The sequence below is a fragment of the Mixophyes fleayi genome, chromosome 9 (assembly GCF_038048845.1).
Source record: "Mixophyes fleayi isolate aMixFle1 chromosome 9, aMixFle1.hap1, whole genome shotgun sequence".
Classification (NCBI taxonomy): Eukaryota; Metazoa; Chordata; class Amphibia; order Anura; family Limnodynastidae; genus Mixophyes; species Mixophyes fleayi.
The window spans coordinates 16,096,348-16,113,347 of record NC_134410.1 but is presented as its reverse complement, the minus strand read 5'-3'; the positions used below and the strand labels follow the sequence as shown (position 1 = coordinate 16,113,347).

The following is a 17,000-nucleotide window of genomic DNA, read 5'->3' as shown; positions in this document are numbered from 1 at the left end:
ACATCAATCACTGCAGGAGGTTCTGTCTAGCCTTAGGCCGTGTATTAAACCCTTGATTGAAAACTGTGCAGCAGATTGCTGTGGAAATTCCCTCACAGTGTCTGTCATGCTGGGACTTGTCGTTCCACAATATGTGCAGGGTGTCTAAGCTTGTTCTAGGGACATTTTGCTTTTTAAAAAGTTATAGTTTTAATTGTGTTAGGAGTAGTCCAGGCAGGTATATTAGTATAACACAGTGTTGGCTAACCTGTGACACTCCAGGTGGTTTGAAACTACAAGTCCCAGCAAACCCTACCAGCAAGAAGCTGCTATATATATTGGCAAAGCATGCTGGGACTTGTAGTTTCACAACACCTGGAGTGTCACAGGTTAGCCAACACTGGTATAACAGACACACATATAATTATTATTATTAACATTTGCTTATATAGCGCCACTAATTCCGCAGCGCTGTAGAGAGAAGTTACTGACATCAGTCCATGCCCCATTGAAGCTTACAGTCTAAATTCCCTAACATAGACAGACACACACACACACACACACACTGTTTTTGGAGTGTGGAAGGAAACCGGAGCACCTGGAGGAAATCCACGCAAACACAGGGAGAACTTACACACTCACAGGTAAGGCCATGGTCGGGAATTGAACTTGTGACCCCACTGCTGTAAGGCAGAAGTGCTAACCACTTAGCCACCATAATATATATATATAAAAAATGTATTTAAAGAGAGAGAGAGAGTGTCTCTGGGTGTTGTGAAACTATAAGTCCAAGCATGCTTTGCCAGCTATTGACTGGCCATCTACTGGTAAAAGCATGCTGTGGCTTGTAGTTTCACAACACCTGGAGAGGAGAGCCAAAGGTTGGCCAAGCTTTTTGTAGGGAATACAACAAAGGGAAGCAGGAGACAGTCACATGGCTTAAAAATCTGTCAAAATTTAAACTCAGCCCTTTGTGAGGATATTATACAGCACTGTAACTTGTGTGTTCCTAGTTATCATCCTTTCTGCAGTCCTTCCTAACTGAATGTACTACCTTAGGGAGATTATGGATCAATCATTTTCCATAAAAGTTTTCTGCTTGTAGGTAACAATTATGATCCATGGGTTTGAATAGACACCAGTAGATAATTTAATATTATGCTGGGTTACCAAAATGTCCAGCAACACTAACAGGATTAATGGAATAATTATATTTAATAAATGGATGCATTTAATTAATTATATAACTCTTAATACATCTAGTAAAAAGTAATACATATCTTTAGTCTCTCTTACAAAAATATACTCAATATATTTCAAAACCAATGTTTATTAACAGGTTGATTAATATTTTCCAGAATTAAGCCTGTATGCATAGCGGAGGGGTGAGAACGAGACTTGCAGGTAAAAAGTACAACTCAAAAGATTATGGTTGGGGTTGTGTGGCAGTGAAAATGATGCCCAAGTAAAGGGTAAATCCGAGATGATTCTAATGCTCTTCTGTACGCTCCTTATGGTGAGTAATATCATTGTACAGTGACCAGATATCAATAGTGGCTAATAAATAATAATTCTGGATGTTATCAATATCTTTGATGCAATTTAAAAATTGTTATCTTTGAGACAATGGGCCTGATTCATTAAGGAAAGTTAAGTAAAAAATTGAGTAAGTAGTCTCCTGGACAAAACCATGCTACAATGCAAGGGGTGCAAATTAGTTTTCTATTTTGAATATAAGATAAATACTGTCAGTTTTGTCACATAGCACACAAATACTTGATAGCTTATTTGTACACTGAAATTTAAAGCTGATATTTGTGTGCTACATGAAAAAACAGTCAGTATTATGTGAAAAATAATTAATTAATTTGCACCTCTTGCATTGTAACATGGTTTTGTCCAGGAGACTACTTACTCAATTTTTTTTTACTTAACCTTACTTAATGAATCGGGCCCAATTAGTTGGAATTGTGTTTCATTGGGTGCAGGAATCTATTAATCAATGGTCCTTTAGGGTTTAATAAGGGGTTGGGTAGAGGTGTTGGGCCTGATTCATTAAGGAAAATAAAGCAAAATACAATGAGTAACTTTGCACCTTGGCAAAACCATGTTGCATTGGAGGGGGTGGCAAATGTAAAATGTGAGGACAGATTTATAATTGGGGTAGAGCTTGTTCTAGATCAGCAGTCTGGGAACTTTTTAATCTTTTACCCCAAATATATTTAGACACGCTGACGTTACCCCCTTGATTTGAAAGGAAGGAATTAATATATTAATTATTGGAATTCAAAATTTTCTTTGAAAGCTTCAAACATCAATACTTCCGGTTTTGGAGAAAGATGTTGCTTAATTTTTGATACGAGAGCATAAATATTGGGGCATTTTGATGTCAGAGCAATTTGTATACAGTCTTCAGCGTCCAAACGATTTCTCTGCTTTGTTTTTATGTTCGTTAAAGAGTGGAAAATCCTTGTTCGCAAATGTAGGTTGCACATGAGGAGGCAGTTAAAAAGTTGCTGCCTTTTGCAACAATTTTGATGCCTTTGCAGCTGTTGACATCCGAAAATATGACAGATCTGCTTTGTTTTCAAATGCAATACATGCTTCATTATGGCATCGAAGCTCAAGAAGTGCCTCTGCCAACCCTTGAGGCTCTTCTGGTACAACAGCAATTTCACATTTAAAAGGGGTCTACAATCCAACTGACAGCATGTGAATCGGCAGCATTACCCCCAGGAATTTAATTTTTACCCCATTTGGGGTAATTTACCACTGTTCTAGATCATCTTTAAATTTCAGTGTACAAATAAAGTTATCAAGTATATGTGCGCTACACGAAAAAACAGCCTGTATTATTTTATGTGCAAAATAATAAACTAATCTGCACCCTTGCATTGTAACATGGTTTTGTCCCATGAGAAAACATTAATATTTTTGCCTTACTTTCTTTAATGAATCAGGCCTGTTAAGTCTTTCTGTACCCTAGGTATTAAATAAAACGCTGATATACGAGTGTAAGCATTATCTAAAAAGTAATTTGTGTCTGAATTTGATGATTTAATTATTAGCTGCACTTGTAATACAGGCATCTAAAATAGTTTCAAAGGAAGTGGTGGCATTATGTTCTAATTACTTACAATGATTAATATTATTCATTTACTTCATAGTGTCAGTTTTATATAACAGTTCGTTCCAAAACGAAACTGCTCCCATGTACTCTTTAGCCTTACAGAAGAACAACCTACATCATGATTAAATGTACTTGCATTTCTAAATGTTTGCTGTAATTTTATCTAAAATATTTTCATTTATGGAATCAGTGATGTTGTTACATATATATAATTTACCAATTTAGGTAAAATATTTGACATTTTACATCTGTAAAGAATTTTGCGAGTTCAGTTTAATGCCAGGATGGGTACTGCGGTATACACATTCCTTAATGCTTCATGCAAAGTTCAAAGTTCTTTTTTAGATAAATTTATCAACATATTTTTAGGTCTTTCCTGGTTGGCTATTTCTTTTAGTTGGTTTTCTGAGTTGATTGTTTGCTGTGTAAAATTTGATCCTTTGTTATTATTACTGTGGCTGATTATCCTCTGATGCTGGATCCAGCATATCTAAAAACAATCTGATATGTTAGAGATGCGCACCATGAAGGTGATGATAATGGGCTGCTGGATACATTATCTTTAATTTTGGTGTTTTTAGAGAACCTTCATCAAGGTTGTTGAAAGGAACTTTATTTCTCACTCTGGTCCTTCCTCCTGGAATAAACACCGTTAAGTTCATAACATTTCTTAACTCGTATCACTTCTGAGCTTAATCATTTTAGCGTTGGTTTCAGAATTTGATTAAGATCTGCGTTAGACATTTGTTGTGCCAGATCAGTGGTTAGTTTGGAACGTTTCTGTTTGATTGTGTTTGCCTCATCTTTTAGGGCTTCAGTGGCTGCAAATAAAAGTTTGAAGCTACAGCAAATAAGAATCTGTTGTCGTTTGGTTAAATATGCTGGAGTGTCATAGCTTTAAGCATACTTGCCAACTTTTCAGTGTTGGCCTCCGGGAGATCCTGGGGGGAGGTGGATGTGAGGGGGCGGGGATCAGGGAGGTACAACATTTTGGCCCCGCCCCCACGATGGAATAAGGTAAATGCGTAATTTTACTGCAGGGGGGGAGGGGGGCATAATGACACGATTCCCTGAGAATTGCGTCATGGAGGCTCTGAATCTGATGCATGATAGTGCCCTACCCGAATTCGGGAGTTTCCCGGACATTCCGGAAGAGTGGGTAAGTTTGACTTTAAGTGACAAAACTATTTGCAAACCACGGGTCGTCTGTTGCACTATAGCTTATCCATGTATGCAATTGCAAATTTATATTGACAGAATTGAATGGAACATAATTTAGGCAGTTCATAAAGGTGCCTCTCCCTTTGTGCTTGCATGCAATAATGGCTACATGCCTGCCTGGTAGTTGTCAGTGGTACATCTGCAAATTACATATTTGTAGCTGGTGCTCCCGAGTGTGTAGGAAGAAACAACATACAACAATAAAACTGCGCGCACCTATGACTGCCACTGAAACACATTATTTGTATTTGGTGCCAGCCAGTGAAAAAAACATTTCCACGTGTTCTTAAGTAATATACTGCATAGGAAGAGTCACGAACTGCACACAGGAGCATAGTTAAGACTTCAACAGGAGTGTATTTATTTAAAGATGGAACGAGGCCTTACGTTTCGGAGTGCATGACCCCCTCTTCAAGTGATAACAATTATTGGTAAAATGCAGTGGTTGGTCGTAACCCCAGTGGATCCCAGCCCCACAGATTACGCAGTGGTGGGTCGTAACCCAGCTACGAGTAGAGTGGGTCCCAACCCCACAGCAAGTAGAGTGTGTCCCAACCCCACAGAGTACTCTGCAGTGAGTTGTAGGCCAGCTGCGAGTAGAGTGGGTCCCAACCCCACAGCAATTACTGTGGGTATCAACCCCACAATAAAGATGGCCCTGAAGAAGGGAACAGAGAGCCATAGCAGTAACAGCACAAGGACAAGCATATATGGAGGCACCCCATTATACCTCCAGGACCCAGAGCTGCCGCTGTCCACCAGAGATGAATGGGTCTGTTCGCCTTGGGAGCACCTCTACATGGTCTGGAATGAGGTCAGCAGCTGGTTTGGAGTTCTCAAGCAGGAAAAGTTGGGACTTCTGTTTGATGTATTTGTGCAATGTCAGGCAGAGGCCAGAACCCTGCACATGGTGAAACTACCTGAGTGGAAGAAGGCGCTGGAGTGGACAGCCCATGAGATGTTACAATTGGTCCAAGAGATTCGAGTGCTTAGTTCAGAGATTCCATGTTACCAGGGAGAGGAGGCTGACCTCGACCAGGTGGATGATAGGAAGCGACACCTGCTATACCCTTCTCTCCTCACTGGGGGAAGGTCACAGCGAAACGCTCAGTGAGCAGCCTGAGCTGAGTTACGATTGGCCATTTGCGGGCTTGGAGGATGAGGACTTGGTGAGTGAATTCCAATCACCAGCTGCCTTGAATGTTACACTGGAGGAGACAAGAATTGAACAGGTGACTGCCAGGTTACACAAATTGCAAACCCTCCCGTCCAAAGGAGAAGGGCGCAGAGTGGACAGTATGGAACCAGCAGGGAACACTTGCCCTGATCATGTGGACATCAGGAGTTGTCACTTGCAAACGCTTCTTTCATTTCGGGAAGAAGCCACATTGTCAAAGACCATGGAAGATTTCCAGTAGGAGGGGAGTACGTCCACAAGCGAAGTATTGGAGCCAGTCCTTGCCCCGACATCTACGGCTGCCCAGCATGTTCAGCCGGGGAAGGTCCCAAGTGCAGTTAGGCTGGCAGGGATAAGAACAAAGGAGGCTGAGCATGTTGTTGCCACCGGGCCAGAGGCTGTGTTACATTGGCAGGAAGAGAGTTGGCGTGATACTTTAACCTCCCTGCAGCCTGCTGTAAACCTGGGTACCAACAGAGTTGCACCCAGGAAAGGGATCTGGTTTCCCCAGTCCAGTTAACCCTGCCTCTGTGGAAAAAACACTGCCTCCTGATGTGCCAGAAGCGAAGGAGACGAGCACGGGCAGTGAGAAGCACCTAGGTACCCCAACTCTTGTTCCAGATTATTTTGGATGTTTTGGGAATGGCATTCTGCTGGGACCGCTCAATGTTTTAACTTTAAACAGTGGAAACATGACTTTTGAGGGGGGAGAGCTGACTACAGGACCTTTAGGTCTGTTTACTCCTCTGCAGCCAACCGGGACTTATTGGGTGGGAAGGGCCAGTGGAGAATGCTGTGCAGTAACCCTGTTTTCCCATATATTTGCTGGGGGTTGTGAATTCCGTGAACACAGACCAGTGGAGAAAGAAGTGGTGCTTTTGGAGTTTGCCCCAGTGTTGCTCATTGAATGCATTGGCTGAGACTTGTGTAGTGCCACAGGACATATTGACATGTACTGTTTAACTTGACGCTTGTCCAATCAAGCAGGCCCTTCCACCATGGGATTTGTTTGGCCCAATTTCCTGGGACACTGGTGGGGAACTCACAGACTATAGACTGCGGCCTACAATCCCCCCGGACCCAGGTGACACACCAGTGGCTCAGTTCAGTGGCTTAGGCCAGAGACTTTGGACTTGGGGGAGAAAGTTGCTTGGGGCATACCACAGCCACCCTGGAACCAGGGCTAAAAAGTGGGGCAGGAATGTGGGGAAACTAGGTATTAATATCACCTCAACCTGTCAACTGCAGACTATAAAACCATATACCTGTTCCAGCCCTCTGGATCCCCATATTTCTCAGTCATATTTACACTTGTGTATATTCTATTTTGAAAGTAGTCCTTTAGCTGTGGGTCTGTGTGTGCTAGCATAAGAAAAGGCCCACAGACAGAGCTCTATGTTTAATGGCAGAGGACTGCATTGTGTATTTAAATGTAAATGTGTCTGGATTGTGATCTCTCCTGTTTAAACAAACTCTGCTGTATCGCCACAGAACAATACCTGTTCCTAATTAAACCAGGAGTGACTCATCTGCTATCCCTTTGTCTATATATATAAACACAAAAAGGACCAATCAGGCAGGTCCTGGAATTGCCGATGAGGTCATTTTTGGGCTTAAAAGACAGCTACAGAGGCCAGCAAGTTGGCATTCACTTCCAAGTGATAGCTGAATTCAGGCTGACGTTGAGATACAAATCTCTGCCCCTGACAGGAAAGGGACAGTCGGTCCCTGTAGTACTGCCGTTGTCCTAGTCTACCTCTCCAGGTCTTGGGGAGCTGTGTGTCCGCCGAAAACGGAGTGACAGTGACTTAGGGCCGCTATGTTTGCTGGTAGTCTTAAAAGAGAGAGGGGGATAAGCTTGTGCCCGACTGTGGTGTTATTTGGTGCAAGTTATTATTTAAATGTGTTTATTGCTGTTTTGTGCTACCATTTTGTTAAATAAACTTATTTGTTAAATTTCAGATATTTGCCTGGGTGATTTTGAACCTTGGGTAGGTACCGGGTAGGCCAGCTGCGCGGCGCAGAAGGTTAAGTTCAACCCGGTATCCTCACAGGATATAATGAAAGTACCATTTTGATATTAGTTTTTATCTCTTGCTCATCTGTTTTCATGGTTCCGAAGTGGGATGGGATAGAAACTGCAGCCAATCAGATCACCAGGATGTTCACAGCAGGAGAGGAGTGTGCTGATTTTGTGGGAGGCAGTGATCTGTTCACACATGTGATTATGTTAGCGAGGGCAGATCTGTATGTGACAGGACAGTAGTATGATGATAGAAGGAACATGGAGGCAAATGGGAAGTCACAAACTGACCAGATTTTGGAAGGTGCAGGATCACTGCGTAATAATATGAGGTTCCCAAAAACTGTTTTTGGTAGCTTGTGGAGCACATATGAAGCCAGACTTACATGTCCAACTTGTTAACTTGACTTATGGATGAAAAACAACATCGCTTCTAAGCAACAAGGGCTGTTTTACTTTTAGATGAATTTGTAAGCAGAGAAATCTTGTCTGGACCAGACCAAGGGTTAACTAGTTTGCAGAGAGTTTCGGCCTTGCTGTGTTTGGAACTGTGGACAATCAGTGCCTGAGTGACCATTTTGCTAAAAATCAGTAATTACTTCCACACTATTTAAATAGATGCCTCTGAAATAAACATTTTCAGAAGCAAAAAGGATAAATGCAAATATTAGCAAAATTACTGTACTTTTGGACCTTTATTTTAAAATAGTATGTAGACAATAACCACCAACATCAACAATCATTTATATAATCATTACAGTATGTGATTAGATAATCAGTATGTTACATTCAGTCAAGTCAAATTAAGAAAATATTTACAGGCAGTTATAGAGTACAATCAAAATAACAATTTGAATGTCCATTAAACCCAAAATGTAATTAAATATATAGAAAAGTTATAGTAACATTTATAATTATATATGTCAGTGTTTAAGGAAATAAAGCTATTTGGGACAAGGATTTGATCAAGGGGAAGCATTTTCCCTTTGCACATTGGACTTCCTGTAAGTAACCTCATTGGACAACGATGCAGGGAGCCTTTCTGAGTGATAACTGATAACAATGGACTTGCACTGAGGTAGAAAAAAATCACAAAAGGGGTGTACAAAATTAAAATGCTGTAGCAAACAGTTCTGTCAATTTTCTAGTCTAGTCCAGCTTACATAAATGTCCACATTTGTGGCTCAGCCTACAAAACTGTTTCTTCCACTATGTCATACTTGCCAACTCTCCCGGAATGTCCAGGAGACTCCCGGATTCCGGGTGGGACTCCCAGGAGAGTATAGAAGCCTCCCGCATCTGCTCACTTTCTAGTGAAGTGGGCAGACTTAAATCCAAAATGCAGCAATTCCCTGAGAATCGCGGCATTTGGCCCTGCCCCCGCTGTAAAATGACGCATTTGCGTCATTATGTCTCGGAGACGGGACCAAAATGACGCGATTTTCTGAGCCCCGCCCCCCGCACGCCAACCTTTCCCCGGCAACTCCCTGACGCCGACTGCCATAAGTTGGCAAGTATGCTCAGACATCCTCGTGGTTGTCACTAGTTCCTAGTGAATATTTAAGTTGTGCTCCTATGAATATTAGTTGAGCTCCCATAATGGCTGCCTTCACTGGGTGTGTAAGAGACAGGTGTACTATATGATTGTAGAAGAAGTATTTGGTTCCTTCTCCAAGGTCTTCAAAGTTTGCCAACGGGCAAAGTTTTCAGGGTTTCTCAATTTAACCCCTCATTAACCCCATCTGCAAATAGACCTGAAGATTGAATTATAGAATTATAGCACCTTTTGTATGTTTAGATGGAGAGGAGGGGATACATATGAGGGGGTCTGTCTAATATCAGCAAATTATGCTTGAGTAAATAACACAAAATATTTGCCCAACATTGATTAAAACAAAAGCACCTGCCTGTCTGAGAAATAGTTTATTCCAGTGATAGAGCCTGGCGAGTATTCTGTTACCATACTAGGGTGACTGTTTTATTCCAATCTATGGGGGAGATTTAAAGTGCCGGCGATGTGGCAAGTGGATATCCTGCCGCGCACCTTGCCGGCAAATACGGTAGTAGTAATCTCTGCTCATTTTCATAGGGGTGTGAGGAAAAATGAGCAGAGATTTCTTTTAAATTTGCACTGCAAAGTGTCTTGTGAACGTTCCGGGCCGCTCATTGCTGTAGCGCTGTGAATGGCGCAAAGCAATAGAGGGAGAATACCTGTGATATTTCTGCCGTCAGTTACTGAAGGGCGGCCAGACAAGGTTCTCGCCTCACAGGAGGAATAACCAGCCCCTGAAGTACTAACTTATGGCGTTCACCCGACCCTTGCTCTTAAAGTGTGAGGCATTAACCATACTTGCCAACTCTACCGCAATGTCCGGGAGACTCCCGAAATTCGGGTCGGTCTCACGGACTCCCTGGAGAGCTGGCGATTCTCCCACATCTGGCCCATCTGCCCACTTAAATAAAATTAGCGCCGGAATGTACAGGTGGAGGGGGAAGGGGCCCCCAGTGATGTACTGCTTGTTTGGGTTCTTTTTAAAAAGACCCAAAACAGGCATTACATCACCAGGGGTGGGGTCAAAATGACGCAAATAGTGAAGCCCCGCCCCCTCTGCCCATACACCCCTCCTGCCCTCCAGTATCTCCAGGACCCGGCCAACATAAGGTTGGCAAGTATGGTATTAACATGGTGCAAACCTGGAACTTTATCCCATTAAAATCTTTAGGCAATGAGCTATTGTCATCAGTGGCTATATCCTGGCTGGTCTTGTGGTTGGGGCTATTATTGAAGAGGGTATTAGATATAAATCATATTAGTGCAGCCAATGGAACAATGAATGGAACCCAATATAAGTGGCAGGGCTAGTATCACTCAGGCTCTTCCTGTTCTACCAGAGGGTCCATATCTGAAACAAATGCAGAGGGCAGATAGCTTCATGTTTTACAGCCAATCAGATGTTTTCTTTCATTTATTGCTGCTATCTTCCCATTTATAAGGTAATATTTCTTGCGTTTGCACAATGTTAAAAACTCCTATGTATCCAAGAAGAGAATATAGATATGAATGAGCCGCGTTCTGTGTTCATTACAAAGCTAGATAGAATTATTGTTCATTTCAAGATATAATGTACAGTATAAAACTGCTGAGTGTTGCTAGAAAGAGGAGGTGAGGGGCTTGGACTGTGAAGCCCCCATTGCAGAAGTTTGATATACAACAGGTAGAATTGTATTGGAGTATATCAAGCACTCCTGACACTTGTTGAGTTCTGTTGCAAAATCCTTCGGCATAACATCCATACTTTTCAAAAACAGGCTGGGTTCCTGTTTTGGGGAAAAGAAAAGACCATTTTTAAAGCTGGAAAAAATAATCATTAACTCATTTAGTATGATAGCAAGTTTGCAGTAATTAGGTATTTATATAGTAAATTACAATCGAGAAGGCAATTAAATTCCACATAGCTCATCTCTTTAATGACTATAACTATACATCGATCACCTGAATTGTATAACATTTTCTTAGGTTTTTTTTGCTTTCAATTTTTTTTTATATACAACACCCATCAATTAGATCCTCCTCTTCTACTCACCAACAATCCCAACAACCATCTAACAGATCCTTCTTTTCTTCTTACCAGCTGCACCAGGAGACATCTAACAGAGCCTACTTTTCTGCTCGCCAATGAACCCAACAATCATCTAACAGATCCTCCTTTTCTTCTCACCAACTACCTGAATAAATATCTAATAGATTACCCTCTTTTTCTCACCAACTTCACCAATAAACATCGAACAGATCCTCCTCTTCTTCTCACCAACTACCCTAACAAATATCTAACAGATCCTACTCTTTTTTTCCCACCAACTACCCAACTAACATCAGATTCTCCTATTCTACTCACCAACCATCCCAACAAACATTTATCAGATCCTCCTCTTCTACTCACCAACCTTCCCAACAAACATCAGATCGCCCTCTTCTTCTCACCGACTACACCAATAAACATCTAACAGATCCTCCTCTTCTTCTCACCAACTACCCCAACAAATATCTAACAGATCCTCCTCTCCTTTTATTCTCACCAGCTGCACCAGGAGACATCTAACAGAGCCTACTTTTCTGCTTGCCAACGAACCCAACAATCATCTAACAGATCCTCCTTTTCTTCTCACCAAATACCCAACAAACATCAGATTCTCCTATTCTACTCACCAATTACCCCAACAAATATCAGATTGCCCTCTTTTTTTTCACCAACTGCCCCAACAAACATCTAATAGATTTGCCTCTTCTTCTGACCAACTACACTGACAAGCATCAAAGATCTTCTTTTCACCAACTACCACACACACATCTATTAGACCTCCCTCTTCTTTACACAATCTATATAGCACACATCTATCAGATCCCCCTATTCTCTTCACCAACTACCCAAACAAACATCTAATAGATTCCCTTTTATTTTCATCAACTACTTGAACAAACATCTGATAGATCTTCCTCTTCTCGTCACCAACTGTCCCATCACCAACTACTCCAGCAAACATATATCACATCTTCCTCTTGTGCTCACTACTCCAATAATCTATTAAATTTCCCTATTTTATTCACCACTGCCCATATAAACATTTATTGGATCCTCCTCACCAACTATCCCAACGGACATCTATCAAATCTTTCACTTATGTTCACTAACTACTACAAGAAACATCAAATCAATCATCTTGTCATACTCACCCCATACTCCAATAAACATCTTTCAAATGTTTAGGTGATGCATTTGTATGACCATATTTGAGACGTGACTATTTGCCTGAATCACCTGGGCCAACATTAACATGGTCCGACAATGACTACATAGACGATCAGATGGAGTTATCATCCAATAAGAGTTTCCAGCCATCCCATTTGACACCTAAAGAATGATTATGGGTCCATCTACTGGCATTCTATCTGTCTAATCTTCCTCTCATAGTTGACATCAATTCTAAATACCACCTACTAGATCATCATAAACAACTCTTAGCCAAAGTCCCAGGGGGTCTGGCTGATATGTTCAATTAACATTTAAAGTGGTTTTCCACCCTCCGCCTTCAAGTTTTTAAAGCTAAATGCTTCAATACTACTGACCCACTTTTCAAAGTAAAAAGAGAACACACATTACCTATTTGGAACCTCATTCTTCCACAATTGAATGTGTCATCTACACATTGAACGCTCCTGCTGTTAGTGAACATACACTGGGAAAGGAACATAAAGTCACACTTATAACACTCTTTGGTGTGAACCTGTCCTGTAAGAAAACAAACAAAATTAACTTAACATTAGGAACACTTGGCAGTAAGGACCATTCCTATCAATAAAGCATGCGAAACTAGACATTAATCCCAAATAAGTTTTATTTCTCTTTACACAGTAAGTTAAGTATCGATTAAGCATGCATATGTTAGTCATTTACTTAGCTGTCCTTCTACAAATCATTATCTCCTTTTCAACATCACTCTACTTAGAGGGTGTACCAAAACTCACTACATCATGTGCCATGTGACTGTGGTTGCCATGGTAGACCATGACACTGTGTAGAATTATAAATAATTAATAGCAGCTTGATGTAGAGAAATCAAACCGTAGATGTCCATAAATGAAGTTTTGTGTAATAATGTGAAATGACACAGGAAAAAAGAATTAAGCAAGCTTCCAGAAATGTATTCAATACTTTGTAAAAAAGCCTTTGTTGGTAATGACAGCTTCAAGACGCCTCCTGTATGGAGAAACTAGTCGCATGCATTGCTCAGGTGTGACTTTGCCCCATTCTTCAGCGCAAATCGTCTTCAAATCTTGAAGGTTCCGTGGGCTTCTTCTGTGAACTCTGATCTTCACTTCTTTCCGTAGATTTTCAATTGGATTCCAATCAGGTGATTGGCTGGGCCATTCTAGCAGCTTTATTTTCTTTCTCTGAAACCAATTGAGAGTGTCCTTGGCTGTGTGTTTGGGATCATTGTCTTGCTGAAATGTCCACCCTCGTTTCATCTTCAGCATCCTGGTAGATGGCAGCAGATTTTTATCAAGAATGTCTTGGTACATTTTTCCATTCATCCTTCCTTCAATCATATGCAGTATGTCAGTACCGTATGCAGAAAAACAGCCCCACACCATGATGTTCCCACCTCCAAACTTCACTGTTGGTATGGTGTTTTTGGGCCACATTAAAAAAAAAAAAAATGTATATATAACTTAGTTCCTTGGGTCACACTGCTCCTTTACATATCACATACAATGCCCTTTTTAAACACATTAAGCAATATAATGTCCAACATGACTTGATCACTGAACAGGATCACATTTCACTGGCTTTTAATTGATCATAATGTGTATCTTCATTTAAACATATACCTCATTTCATCAGTTGTTGAGTCAGATAGAAATTTAAAAAAGAAGGTGAACACTCCCTATTGTAGATTTTTTTGCTGTGAGCTTTGGACCCGATGTGCTTCTAGCCAATAACAGGTCATATTCCACACTATGAATTCCACACTTAAGATTGGAATTACTAATAACAGTGCATCACTGTTGAAGGGGAAATGCTCTATAACTTATGTAACATCATCATCATCACCATTTATTTATATAGCGTCACTGATTCCGCAGCGCTGTACAGAGAACTCACTCACATCAGTCCCTGCCCCATTGGAGCTTACAGTCTAAATTCCCTAAAATACACACACAGACAAAGACTAAAATACAAAATAAAAACTATTACTGAGCTTTGCTCCAAGCAGAAAGAGCAAAATAAGTGTCACTGTATATATAAAGAACATACAAAATGAGAGTAACTATTAAGAATTAAATACTGCAAGTAGGACTAGCAAAATGGTGATGAACAGTTGCCAATGCATGCAGAATTATAGGGAGAACTGATCGTGAGTATTACATCCAGCATTTGGAATTGGAGAAGTTGTACTATGCTCGTGCTCCATACATTTAGAAAAATCACAAATGCTGAAACTCGTATACAGCAAATGAAAGCTGTTGTATGTTTTTGGTCACTCATAAAGATTTTGGACAGATAATAATGTTTGTCACAAAAATTAAAACTATATATATATATATATATTTCACTCTTTTAGTTCTTGTAGGCAATGAAAATTGAAATGAACTTAGCAAGTGACTGGTAAGTCGATATGTATGTTGTATACATTTATCCTCTATTAAGGACAATCTAAAAAGCAGTCAGTGCTCATTAGTGCATCTCCCATAATGACGTCACTCTGTGGTCAGAGACAGAATGCAAAGGACGCGCCGCTCTCTGGCAGGTGTCCTATAATGTGGTTTGTTGTGTTGTTGTGTCATTGTCACACACAGCCTCTCATTCATGTGTCTGATCAACATGTTCCCACCAAAGATGAACACACCCAAGCTCTGATATTCTCTGTTATTGAATATTACTATTATTGTTATCAAATAACAAGATGAAACTATTGGGTAACAAATAAATAGAAAGACCTTTATGTTTACTGAGGTTAAGAATATGTTGACCAGAAAGTCAGCTTTGCATTCTGAGAGTCTCTTTGTGATGTTCAGACAGATGGAATTAACCCTTGCTCTGCTATTGTCACCTTAGTGGGACCCACACCACTTGGTAAAACATGATTAGACTGAGCACTGGGCTAACCTTAGGTTTAGGGATAAAACTTGGGGAAGGGTCAGATTTAGGACAAAGACTATTCACTTTTATCTTGTTTGATTGACCTTTGTCAGGCAACTTGAAGGGGAGACTCCCCTTTCAGAAAGAGGGAATCTTAACACTTTCTATGATATATAAGAGCTAAGACATTAGTTCTTGTAAGGGTCTCTTCATTAGTGTTGTGCTCTATCCCTATGGGCACAATGCAAACGCCCCTTTTGCCTCTGGTTATGGCATTCATAATACTGTAGTAGACGTTTGCATTATCTCTACTCTGTTTGCCTCGTAGACTTATGGAGGTGCTTGTTTATGTATATATAATAGTACATGTTTTGCTGTCACCTAGTGTAGCACAAACTGTACATAGTGAAGGCTATTTACCAAGAGTACTTGATACACTTGTAACATGCTTTGGTTTTACACAGTTTGTTCTGGGTGGTGCGTCCAGTCAGGGGCAGGCTGGGCTGGGGTGGGGGAGGCATCTGCCCCCCCCCGGGCCCATCCCTGTCCCTTAAAGGGCTAAATTGGGCCGGGTCACTGGGCCACCTGCATTTTCTTTCCTGTAAAATGTTCCTAATTGGCTCCTTAGTCGATTCTTGCTCCCCGGGCTAAAATTTGCCAGGCGTCCCCGGCGTCCAGTGCACATCAAGGTGTATACCTAGGCTCTGCTTTCGTTACACTAGTCCTCAAACTATAGTGCACCTAGGTGTTCATAGAGGCAGGAAAACTGCAAGAGCAGCACGGCTCAACCTCACAATGATTTAGTGACTCTCTTTTCCTTAAATAAACTTTTATATTTTTCTCCTAAAATACTGTTCGATTGAAACTTATTTATGGCTTATATTATTCATGGTAGTGAGGGGCCATAGGGACTGTAGCAATTTTATTTTTGTGTTGCTGTGTATTACATTGCTCGGCACCTGGAAATGCGTTTCTCTGCCAAAATGCCACATTAGGGTGCGAAACGGGTCTCGTCAAAAGTGTAGGACATGACCTGAAGACCGCCAGCTCTGAGCTGGTCGCAAAATTCAAGTAACTTGTGGAGTGGCAAGTAATGACCATTCCCCATACCTTTATCTAGTTTCGGCAATCTTGTTCCACAAAGGAAATCTTTCTGAGCTGCTCCAGAAAACTAGGTGCACTTGTGGCGTGTGTGAGCGTCTCCTGAGAGCGAAGAGTAGACGTAAAACGCGTTGGTGAAAAACCATATAGTCACGTTGGTGCAGAACCAAAACGTTTGCAGTGTGCATCAAATGCGCTTCATAAATAGGGTTAATTTATGGCAAATATCTATCTATCTATATATATATATATATATATATATATATATGTATGTATATACGCACAAAATGGGATATGCAAATTATATATTTCTACATTGTTGAAATATATACACAATACTTAGCTTTTTACACTTGATTAAACACTATATAACACCGAACATATAAGTACATACCTAGGTAGACTCCACAAATGGCCAGGAGGCACAGCAGCGAATAGTGAGCCATCCTTCCTCTCACTGAACTTGGGAATTGAACTCTGTGTGGTGTATCAGGGAACGATGCTGAATGTGAACCTGGTGATGTGTTCCCTGGATTCACCTTTTATACTGTTATCACAGCCCTGTGGGGACTTTGTCTGGAATTGGGAAATGACTGCGAGGACTGTGGATTATGTAAGCATGAGTAATGTGGGGGCTTCTTCTTGGAGTTTCAAGGTGTGGCTTTGTTTTTCAGTGATACATAAAAGAGTTGGAATGTAAAATAAAAATAAGTTGGGATGATGGATGGT

The 17,000-nt window shown here is 40.9% G+C and overlaps 1 long non-coding RNA gene across 1 annotated transcript; it reads right to left on the bottom strand.

Annotated features, from left to right (window-relative positions):
* Nucleotides 1–9,746: 9,746 nt before the first annotated feature.
* LOC142102055 (uncharacterized) lies at nucleotides 9,747–16,797 on the bottom strand. Its single transcript, XR_012679194.1, has 3 exons — nucleotides 16,666–16,797; nucleotides 12,690–12,818; nucleotides 9,747–10,848 (listed from the first exon to the last, which is right to left on the bottom strand). It is a non-coding gene; the product is annotated as an uncharacterized LOC142102055 (long non-coding RNA).
* Between the last annotated feature and the right edge of the window lie 203 nt (nucleotides 16,798–17,000).